The sequence below is a fragment of the Typopeltis vanoorti genome, chromosome 9 (genome assembly GCF_054136105.1).
Source record: "Typopeltis vanoorti isolate ZY-2024b chromosome 9, IOZ_Tvanoo_1.0, whole genome shotgun sequence".
NCBI classification, from domain to species: Eukaryota; Metazoa; Arthropoda; class Arachnida; order Uropygi; family Thelyphonidae; genus Typopeltis; species Typopeltis vanoorti.
Window position 1 is genome coordinate 53,950,074 of NC_143557.1, and position 12,602 is coordinate 53,962,675.

The 12,602-nt window shown below is 35.2% G+C and overlaps 1 protein-coding gene across 1 annotated transcript in view; it reads right to left on the reverse strand.

Moving 5' to 3' along the window:
* Positions 1-12,602, reverse strand: part of LOC150103052 (meiotic recombination protein DMC1 homolog) — a 320,619-nt gene that overhangs the window by 284,734 nt on the left and 23,283 nt on the right. The gene's annotated exons all lie outside the window — the stretch shown is intronic.

Sequence of the window (12,602 nt, forward strand, 5' to 3'; positions counted from 1 at the left end):
TTCCTGCCACCACATTTCTCAGAAACTTAGTATTGTACACATGTTGAAGAACCGTGCCTCTCTCCTTACAACAGATCAACAAGACCTCCAGGAAGAACTATCCTTGATATCCACCAACCTTACCATGAATGGATTTCCTTGAAGACTCATCCACAAGATACTTTTCTCTGAACCCCGACAAAGACAACAAGATGATGTACGTTATATTTCTACCATCATCATTCCATACTTTGGGACAGTTTCCAATAAGATTGCTAGACTCCTTAGACCACATAAAATAAGAGTGGCCTTTAAACCCACAGAAACAATTAGACAATTCTTAAGATCTCCAAAAGATAGCCATCCTTTCTCCAAATATGCTGGAGTTTATAACATACCCTGCTCGAGCGGCTTGAATTACATCAGCCAAACTTCAAGGAGCCTTGAAATTAGACAAAAAGAACACATAGGTGACGTCAATAATAACAGAGAAGAAAAATCGGGGTTAGCTTTTCATTTCTCAAGAAAGAACCATACCATAGAGTGGGATAGAAGCACAATTCCTTACATGGAGGAGGACTTCCACTCCCGAATTTTTAAAGAAGCCACAACAGTTGCCCGCTGTATATAAAACCTTAACAGGAAAACCAAGGACTAATCTTGCTCGTGATCTGGAAGACCCTTATCAGATCCTTCAACTCGCCAGAACTGAAAGTGCCAACTATAGAACGTTCCTAAATAACAACAAGTGATATCATCCACGCTCTATGAATGTATTGTACGCGCTCTGTTCTTTGTTTAATATAATTGGAATCGGTTGATTATAGTTTGTAACAGTTTTTTACTTTTTAGTGCCTTACATCAGTTATGTACCCTGAAGATGCCAACAGCCTTAGTTGGTGAAACTAGTTGGTATAACTTAGTTGTTTATTATATACACTTGATCATTATAATCCCATTAAAAGTATTTCCAGAACTTTTTGGTCAAGAAAATTAAACGTTTTTTAAATCAATGTTCATTTCAGCACTGCAACTATCCTCAAAGTTGTATTTTTAATTTTTTGTTATATGGCCTTTGAACTTCAACTTTCTATCTACTAAAACTCCAAGATCACTAGTCTGATCAATTCTACCAATATAATATGCCATTGAATATCACATCACACCAAATTTTACAATAATTTGGTGTGATGAGATATTCATAATTTTACATTTACTAACAATGAACTGTCAATCATTTTCACAAGCCCACAATTACAGCCTGTTCATATCATTCTGCAAGTGCCACACGTCAGTCGCATTTGTGACTCTGCCTATTTTGCATCAACAGCAAACAGCAGTGTGTCTCTTGTAAAAGCAGTATGTATGTCTCTTGCATGCAGTATGTCTCTTGTAAAATCATTTTCAATGTCATTAACATCAAGACTGAATAACAACTGACCAAGGAAATTATCTCTGATTTGATTCTGAGATGTATCTGATATACATCTGATATAATTAGATGTATACTGCTCAAAACAATTAGGGGATATTTTGGTTTTCTTGTAAATTATAAAGTTATAAAAATAATTTACAAATATAACACATTTATTTTAAAATATTCGTAATATACAACAGTGTAGAACATGCAACTGCACACAAAATCATGTTAAGACTTGCCTAAACATCTCTTAGCCATATTAGCATGTGGGGGGGGGATATAAAAGTGTGGCTTGTTGCACTCACTTCCACAGTGCATAATTATCACTTCAATTATAAACTTGTGTCACCTACCACCCATTATTTTGTTAAAAATGGCAGAGCAACATGATATCGTGGATCCATGGCTTGGAGAGCCATTGGTCGATTAGAAGCTGGACAAAGCAAGCTGTCGCTCAAGTGTGTCGTGCACCTCAAAGTGTAATTTCATGACTTTGGAATCGCATTCTAGAGAGACGGGAAATGTTCGAAATTGTCTTCATGCCATAGGTTTATATGCTCAAAGAGACCAATGGTTTGCATTTGACTTACTGTAAATCACAAAAGAGCCCAAAGAATTTGGGCACAGAAACAGAACAACTGGACAAATGAGGATTGGGCTCGTGTACTTTTTAGTGATGAGTCCAGGCTCAGTCTGCAACCAGATAACCGACGTATCTTGATATCGTGTGAAAGTGGGAACAAGAAATAATTCACAGTTTGTTCGTGAAAGACCCCAACATCAAGGTGGGAGTTTGATGGTATGGGCTGGAATAAGTATAGGTGGCCATACTGATTTCTATTTTATCAGAAATTTTTATCAGTTCCTTAACAGCCCAAAGGTATCACAATGAGATTTTGGAACCTATAGTTTGTCCATATGCTGCTGCAATTGGCCAAGAATTCATTTTTATGGTGTTGACAATGCTCGTCCACACCATGCAAATTTGGTACAACTGTGGTTCGAGGAAGAAGGTATTGAACAAATGGACTTGCCTGCCTGTTCACCAGATTGTAATCCAATCAAACATGCCTGAGATGCTTTAGGTAGGCGCGTTTCTGCTCGACTGGTGCCACCACGATCGCTTCAAGAGTTCAAAATTGCTCTCACAGAAGAGTGGGGAAATATTCCACAAGAACTGTTTGATCATCTTATCCAGTCCATGCAATCAAGATGTACCACTGTTTTGGCTGTTAATGGAGACCATACACCCTATTAAAAATTAACAAAAGCGTTTTTGGCTATTCTTGTTGTTATTCTTGTTAAAATTATTTCATGCTAAAATGTATAATTTGTTAAATTTGTAATAAATATTGATTATTTAAACAATATCTCATCCATTACACACTATCCATAAGTAAGAAATATTTATTCATGTATAAAGTACCCAATAGTTATAATTATTTGCAGAAATTTATAATTATCCAACAGAAATTAAAATATCCCCTAATTGTTTTGAGAAGTGTATATCAGATATTATATCAAAGAATATTATTATTATTGCAAGCTACTCCAAGGAGTCCTTAGACTCATCAAGGGAAGCCCTAAACATCATGTCAAGAACTATCCAACATTTGGGCAATATCTATCATACTTTGCTTTGAACTCATTCACAGTCATGGCACCCACAACAGACTCTGGCAACCTATTCCACTCATTCACTATTCTCCAAGCAAAAATCTAGTTATAACACCCTTGCTAACTACACTCTTACTCAGTTTCCATGGATAACCCCCTAGTTCTGCCAGCATCAGACCTGTTCTGAAAAATTTCCTCTGAATTAATCTTTGAAAAAAAAAAATAGTAATTTATATGTCTCAATCATATCCCCCCTTTTTTGTCTATCAACCAGCTTCTGTAACCCACAAATCTTCAACCTGTTCTTGTAAGGTTCATTCCATAGACCAGTTACCATCTTGGTCACTCACCTCTTGATCTTCTCCACCTCCTCTTCATCATCATCATCATCACCAATAAACCCTTGTGCCCAGATCTGAATGCCAAGTAGTCAATATGGGGGTCTTATCAAGGCTCAATAAAGAGGAACAATAACCTGCTTGTCTCTGTTTGTTAAAGTATTTTTCAGTAACCAAAAATTCTGATGAGCTGCTTTAGCCACCTTTGCTATGTGACCCTAAACTTTAACTCCCTATCCATTAACCCTCCCAAGTCTTCGGTTTCGTCACTTTCCTGGAGTACAGTTCAACCAATGTGGTATATAGCTAGCAATCTTCTCACCCCAAAATGCATAACCTTGCACTTGGCCATATTAAACTGACATCCATTCTCCTTTGCCCAGTCTGCCAATCTATCAAAATCATCCTACAAAATTTTGACATCATCTGTATTAACTATTGCTCTACCCAACTTTGCATTGTCAGCAAATAACTGAACAGTTCCTTTCAGATCCTTTCCTATATTGTTAATGTACAAATTAAACAGTAGCGGTGCTAGAACAGAACCCTACAGTACACCACTAGTCACATTCTTTTGGACTCTGCTCCTGAATAAACTACTCTGTGATATCTCTCCATCAACCACTCTGCTATCCATCTCACCAACCAATATGGTTGTGAATTAAGTGAACCTCCCTCTAACTGGAAAGAGTGACCATGAGGTGATAACCTCATGGCCACCCATAAAGACCTTCTGAAGAAGGATATAAATGAAATCACAAGGTCATACATTATGATTAAGTTAGGAGAGAGCCTCATTTCTTTCACTGTTACAAAGAGATCAACATTCATTTTGGATGGACCGAGATAAAAAGGGGATCACATCATTAATATCATCAAAAATATAGCTTTATAAGGCTCTAAAAATAATTTGACATAATAAACAAAATCCTTATGTATGGTGATAGCATGAATATAATCAACAGAATTCTTTACAAGTATTACACCCAAAAATAAAATTTTTTAAAAATTGCATTTAAACCATACCTCTCTCCTAAATCTTGGTACTATCTTCATGGATTCCATGTCAGAAGACTCATTGGGGGAGATCCACTTATTCATACACTAGCATTAATTCACACAATACTTATCATACTTCTCTTAATACTCATTCACTAATGAAGCACCCACAATCATTTCTGTCAACCCATTCCACCCATTCATCACTCTCCAAGCAAAAAACTTAGTCCTAACAACCTTGCTAACCACACTCTTACACAACTTCCATTGTGTCAAAATGTGTCAATCTATAAAACTCCTTTAATAATTTAAATGTTTTTATCATGTCTCCTCTTTATCTTCTATCAGCTAATTTTTGAAGTCTACAGACCATCACAGAGAACATTCCACAGACCTGCCACAATCATTATTGCTTGTCTCTCCACAACTTCTTCATCACCACAGAATCCGGGAGTCCAAATCTGTGCACAGAAGCCTAGATGTGGCCTTATCAAATCCTTTAGAGGGGAACAATAACCTCTCTATCCCAGCTTGTTAGAGTGTTCCCAAAAAACCACATAATTTGATGTGCTGTTTTGTTTACCTTTGCAATATACCCTCTAAACTTCAACTTCCTGTCCACAATCACACCCAAGTCCTTGGCCACATCAGTTTCCTGCAGCTCAGTTATATAAATATGGTATAGAGCTTCTGATCTCTTCCCAAAGAGCATCACTTTACGCTTGGCCACGATAAACTAGCAGCCATTTATCTTTGTCCATACTGCTCTGTTTAAGTCACCTGTAGATGCTTCATTCTATGTTCATCATAATTTCTATTTTTGGAACTTGTTTAGGTGTAACATCAAAGTTATATCCACGACTGAAATCATTCTTATATTCTCCTTCTGTAAGTACCTGAGACTATAAATTTACGACCACACACAATCTCATCAAAGTTGTAGTTGAAGCACAGTAGTCAGAGCATAATGCATACCTAAAAGCAATATACCACAGAATGAAATAGCTGCTTGAAAAAGGTTATATAAATATCAAAATAATGAGATTACTAAAGCTGATAAGGGTAATGCCACAGTTATCATGAATGAAGAGGATTACAACAAAAAAATGCGGGATATCCTATATGACAATTCTTCTTACCAAATTATTGATCAAGACCTCATTATGTCTCAAAAGAAAAAAAAAGTAAATTAATGAAAAAAGTGACTTCTTGGCCCAAAGAAATCACAAACAAAATAAAACCTGTTCGTGTTAAGCCACTCTGTATTTATAGGGTACGCAAACTCCACAAATCTAATATTCCCCTATGCCAGTGATTCTCAACCCCCTTTGGGAACATGAAGAAAGTGAAGAAAGTGGAAATCAAAGGAAAAACTGAAAAACTACTTTAATGAAGCTATTTACTGACACAAAAACACATAAAAACAAAATCCACTGTATTGAATAAACTAGTTATGCTTACAGAACATATCAATATTGCAAAATATATTGAACAACTAATTAAAACTAAACAATAACAATGAATCTAAAAATGAATTGCTTCCTTGGGCCTGTGTTGAAGAGCAAAGCTTTTCATTCGATGGTAATACATTGAAAATTGACACCCTTAGTTCTCTTTCCATGTTTAACTGAGATCTATATTTTGTTTTTACGGCAACCACTACAGAAAACAAAACTCGATTTCATAAAGATAAGATGTTGGGAATGGCAAAAGTGCAAGAAAAGCTCTTGACTTCAGTGCAGAAATTCATCATCAACAACAGCCCAAAATTCAAACAGCAATTTAGATGCAAATTGCCTTTTGATTTTGCTGCTTGACGTGAAGTCTATAAATTGTTCCTCTTCTTCAATTAAGAAACCTTCAGAGGTAATCTGAAATGAGTTTCTAACCCACTTGTACATTGCCATTATGTTGTTATCAGTTATAAAATAGTTTCTAAAATTCTTCATCAACATTGTTAAATGATTTTCAATAGTTGCAAATAAAACTTTGATGTGTTGCTCTTCTGCCTTGTAGGTTTTGATAAATTCATCTACATTTGCAAACGTTTCTAATTTTTGTTGATTTACCTTTTTGTTCCATAACTCTATTTTTTTACAAAAAAAAATCATTAACTTTGTCACTCATCTCTAACATATATGTATTTTTTCCTTGGAGTTGCAGGTTTAATATATTTAGTTCCTTGAATATGTCCACCAAGTAGCTCAATTTCATCACAATTAAGTGGTCTTTAAACTTCTCTGCTTCTTTGTAATTTTCCTCTTCCAAGAATATTGCTGTCGTCTCTTAATTCGTAAACATTTTCCCTGTGATAACCATCTTGTCTCACAGTAAAATAGTAATGCTGAATGTTCCACTCCATCCATGTGTTTGAAAAGTTCAGAAAACAATCACATTTTTAAGGGCATTGTTTTTGTATAATTCACCATGGTTATAACTGTTATTAACACAATGTTTAGACCAGGACTCATTTCCTTTGCAGCAAGAGCTTCTCAATGAATCATGCAATGTGTCCAAATACATTGTGGGGATTTTTCCCAAACAAGGGCTTGTAAACTGTTAAACCTCCCAGACATAACTTGAGCACCATCAGTGCAAATTCAAACACAATTTTCCCACTGTATATTGCCTTACATATAAAATTGCCAATATTTTGAACAATTCAGGTACTGTGGCTCTTCTTTCTATTGGTTTTTATAAAACAATAACTCTTCAACTGCTGATAACACTATCCAACACAATTTTTGCTGACTTTTATATGAGACTTTTTTTTTTACTAATTTGGGTGCGCTGATTTCAAATATCAAACCCATTTTTCTCTATCACATCAGATTTTCCCTCTATGGCATTTTCTTTTTGCTAATTTGTAAGTTTTTGATATTTTTAAGGAGGCAGTACTATTTAGAGGATCAAAAAAATCGATTTTTTAATATTATTTTCTGAAAGTATGTACTTTTAAAAATCTGTTCCTAACTTTTTATCAAGAAATTCGAAAAATTCCTGACGATATAGCCTATTATTCAAAGTGGTGCGCAGATCAGAATTGGAGTGCTCACCACTCTCGCTTGTTAGTAAACGAATAAATGCGTAAGAACCTGCAACGGCACGTACTGGCGCTTTGAATGTGAGAGCGGCCGATAATTAGATACATAACTACTTAACAATATTCATTAAAAATTACAAGAATATTTATAAAAAAATAACAATTTTACTTACACATGAGTTTCAGGGAATAAATTTTTGTTGGGCAGTTGTCATTAAAAAACAAGTGTCAGATCATAATCAGCAGAAAAAAAAATTTTTTTTGTTGGCCAGTGTAATCGATCGCAAAATCGAACATAAGCAATTAAATGGTAATCCTTGTTGCTATCTGTTGCCTCATCAAGCTGAATTGAGAATAATTGGTCAAAAAACATTTGACAAAAGTTGTTGGGTAATAAATTATCTTCACAGAATTCGCCAAGCAACAATATCAATTGATAGAGGTATGCACTGTAGTTGTTTAGTAAAACTTCCTCCAAGCATAGTTTCTCCAGTATCAATCACAGCTGGCAGATTTAGGTCTTCTCCAATAAGACATAATGTGTGGGGACTTTTTGCACCTAGCTATTTTCTATGCAACTTTGTAATCCTGAAATTTTGGTTATTGTGAGAGATTGACAAAATGTAAATTGCAGAGTTTAGTGGATATGCTAAAAAGAGAAATAACATGAATGAGTGGTTTAAGTTTGGAAGGAGATTTAATAAGATTAATACAGATAAATTATTAATATAGAAGTGGTTACACATATAGTAATGGGCAAAAAAGGAGACCATTCCTGTAATTTGTATAATAGTAGATAAAGAATATCGATAGAGCAGAATATGTTTTTAATGAAGTCTGGTGGGTGGGCTAGTGGAGTGAATTGACAGAGCATGTTGTGAATGTCAGGTGTGTGAATAATGCGCGTGAATTTAAGATTTAAATATTATAATTATGCCAGCCTGGTTGGCCGAGTGTTTAGCGTATCCGCTCTCCAGCCAAAAGGCTGCGGGTCAGAATCCTACGATTGTGTGTGAAAAATACTAGTGGTGGTGGTGGTGGACAGTAGATGGCTTTGGTGGATGACAGATGGATGAGGTTGAGTGGTGGAGATGGAGAGGTAGAGTAGGTGCCCTCCCTTGATGAGTCTTGGATTCCCTGGAGGTGTCAGATGATGATAATGATGATAATAATAATAATAATTATCATGCTGAGTAAGTGTGATCTCATACAATGAGTCTTTAGAAGGAAGTTATTAATAATAAGTGGCTTAGTGCAGCTGGGAGAATGAAAAGATGTGTTCTTCAATTGGAAAAGACATAAGTTGGATTCTCATCATGATGAAAGGAATCTTTATATGAACTTTTTCAACTGAAGGCGAAAATTGGCCGATTGCATTTGGAGGTAGCAGACTTTTTCTCTCTCTGAAACTCAAGGTGTTTTCACATTATTATTATTATTATTATTATTATTACTATTATTATTTCTGCTGCCAAAACAAAAGAGAGGGGTAGAATATTAATATATATTGAACATAAATTAATAGCAAAAAAAATGGTTTATCAGTTTGAGCATACTGAAATACTTTGCATTGAAATCATTAATACTGCCAATCGATAGCACCCCCTTAATAGTAAATGCTATTTACAGGCCACCAAACTTAAATGTGAAAAAATTCTTGAACGAACTCAATTGCTAGCTTTCATGCCTAGGATTATGCTTAACCGAATACCTAATGATAATCGGTGATATAAACATAAATACTGCAAATGAAAACTGTAACAACACTGTACAATACCTAGATATACTATCTGTATAACCTAATTAATACCAACCATAACATCATGCTTCTCTTAGATCATGTAAACATTCAGGCACCACCAAATAGTTACACTGCAGCAGTCATAAAGTGCAAAGTAACAGACCATTACTCCACACCTCTAAAATTGCATACTAAGACAGTATCGATGCAATGCAACACATATGAAAAGCAACACAAAACAATAATAGATGAAGAAATAGTTAACAAGAAATAAGAAAAATAGACTGGAAACACATGGCATCACCAGATTCAATAGATACCTTATACAACAACATTAAACTCTCACTGGATGAAATATATAAGAAAGCTGCAAAGAAAGTCAGAATTCATTCAAAAACAAGCCAAAATCCTGGAATAACACAAAACCTAATCCCAGATATGCACAGAAAGGACATCCTATGGAAACAATTAAAGCGATATCCAAATAACACAGCTTTAAAAACTGAATATAAGATAACAAGGAATTGCCTAACAACGTAAATAAGAAATGCAAAAAGAAACTACTACAGAGACAAATTAACCTCTGAAGAAAATAACATGAAACAAACCTGGCATCTGATCAATGTGATGTAAGATTGTACTTCCAATACCACTGCCTCTGAAACCATAAAACACAGCTTCATGAAAGATGATAAATCCATCCAACATCTAGCAAATGACTTTAATCAATACTTTGTGGACTCATTACAGAGAAATATCCCTCCAATCTCAAAACATGATCCTCCACTTGGACCACAAGCAAAACAGACATTATGGTTCCCAACCATAAAAGAAGCAGAACTTCTCTCTGTAATACAACAAATCAAAACAAACAAAGGCCCAGGAAACGATGGCATAAGACCTAAGGACATCAAGCAACACACAACTAGCTAGGCCCTATCCTACTTAAATAAAATATTTAAAACTGGAAATTTAATCAATAATTACAGACCTATAGCAATACTTCCAATTATCAATCAAATTAAGGAGTTGTTATAGGATCAATGCTGGAGAAGTTCTACAGAAAATAGTGGGAGATCGGGGGAGAACCAGAGGTCATCCCTGAAAACAGTATAAAGAGGGTGTGAATAGGGGAGTGAGAAGCAGGTTTTTTTCGTGCAGAGTTGCAAATGATTGATTGCCTCGCCTGAGAGTGTGGTGTCTACAAGGAGTTTGAGTGTATTTAAGACATGGTATTATGAGCTGTGTGTGTGTGTGTGTGATAAATGGACCTCCCAGATGAGTCTTTGACTCCATGAGGTCTTGGGGTAATAATAATAATAATAATACATCCTACTAAGGAAACTCGCAACATATACAGAGAATTTTCATATTATCCCCAAAGCAATATGGTTTTCAGAAAAATAAGGGAACAACATCTCTCTTGGAAGATTTTACGGATGCAATTAATACCACCTTCAATAAAAACAAAATTATCATGGTAGTCTTTATCGATCTGACTAAAACATTTGACACACTCACACATCAGACCTTATTAAAAAAGCTAAGACATGTTGGAATAGATAGGCCTCTGCACAGGTGGTTTAGAAACTACCTTCAAAATAGTAAATAGATCACTCATTTTCAGTGAAACTGCAGTAGAGCTACCAGTAACCTGTGGAGCGCCACAGAGAGCTATTCTCTCCACAACTCTATTCAACATTTATATGAGAAAGATATTGACCAGCTACCTCTCAAAGGCAAGATCTTCCAATAGACAATACAGCTATAATATCCATCCATAATAACGCAAGCATAGCCCAAACAAATATGTAGCATGACATAAATCTGCTCATTGACTGACTCACCAAAAACTCTATACACCTAAACTCTGACAAGACAAAATTAATGATATTTAAAAATTCACTGACTCAACCAGTTGATAAAATACATATAACCATCCAACATCCAATCTCCAACATAAAAAAACACGTAAAACCAGAACAGTAAAACCACAACCATCACTCAGGTTGAAACAATATAATACCTTGGAATGAACTAGAATAGCCACATAAACCATCTACAAAACAAAAAAACTCTGAACAATAACTGGCAAACTCTACAGGTTAAAAGACATAGTTCCCACATGCCTGAAAACACTAATATACAAAGCACTATAGCACTATGCCAAAATATACCAAGATACGTTATAACAATGTATGCATTCTGTGCACACTACAAACTAAATAGATTACACATCATTACAGTAGAAAATTATAAAACTGATCTTTTGGGAACAAAGAGACAATACCAACTTTACATACACCACAATGTCAGAACACAAAATACTAACAGCAAGACAATTATGTCACTATGCAGCTATGCTTAAATATTATTTCGATGCCAACTACAGGACAGCCAGAAATACATACGATATAACAAGACCTCAGACAATTAATTATATCACATATAAATATAACAATCACTATGGAAAGTCCACTCGAAGCTTCTACATCCCAGAAGTTAAATAAACTACCTTTTGAATATAGGAACTTACAAACTACAACAGCCTGAAAAGAGCCTTAATACTATGAACAAGAAATACACACCCTACACACCTTACAAACTTAATGAAACACAATATATTAGTTCAGGCTTTCCAGTTCAGTGATGTGTCGTGGCATTTCAAATTATGGTGTGTGTGTGTGCATGCGTGTGCGCACGTCCCTTCGTGCGTGCATGCATGTGTGTGTGTGTGTGTGTGTGAATTTCTCATCCTACGGCTGTAGTGAATATCAGACCTATCAGATATCAGCCTACTTCCAACACAGCAATCAAACCAATACACAATAACTAACTGATGTCATCCTCAGATAAACTTACTAAAAAGCTTTGAGGATGCAAGCTGAGACATTACATCTCAACTGAGATCAACACAAAGAAAAAAAAATCCATTTATTACATTTAAATACTGTAGTTACAGTGCTTAATTGCATTAAAGCAAAAATTGTAAATATATGTAATTCATTGAAGTTTTTTCCCCACTTGGTTAGACTATAATAAATTTAGTTTAATCCTTTATCCAAGTGTAAGCAAACAAAGTTTACACCTGAAGTATCAGGACTGAGGCAACTCGTGGCAAAGGTGAACCAAGCTCTCGTCACTTGTCTTAGTATCTCCCATAATGCAAAGCACATCTCCTTGCAGACATGTATAATGCTATGCATTAAGTGAAGGGCCACTACCCAGACTGGTTTCAACCTTTATTGATGTCTCATCAGTGGGAGTCAGACCTAGAGGTGGTGATACTAAGCTGGAAGTAATGAAGAAGTCATAGGAAGGGCATGGGTAGTAGTAGTATTTTTCTGCTTTTTTCAAGCAGAAAAATTTGTATGAATTTCACTGTTAAAAGAAAAAAAAATGAACAATATGTTTTGTAAACACATAATAATATATAATAATCATAATAATTTATTATTATTATTA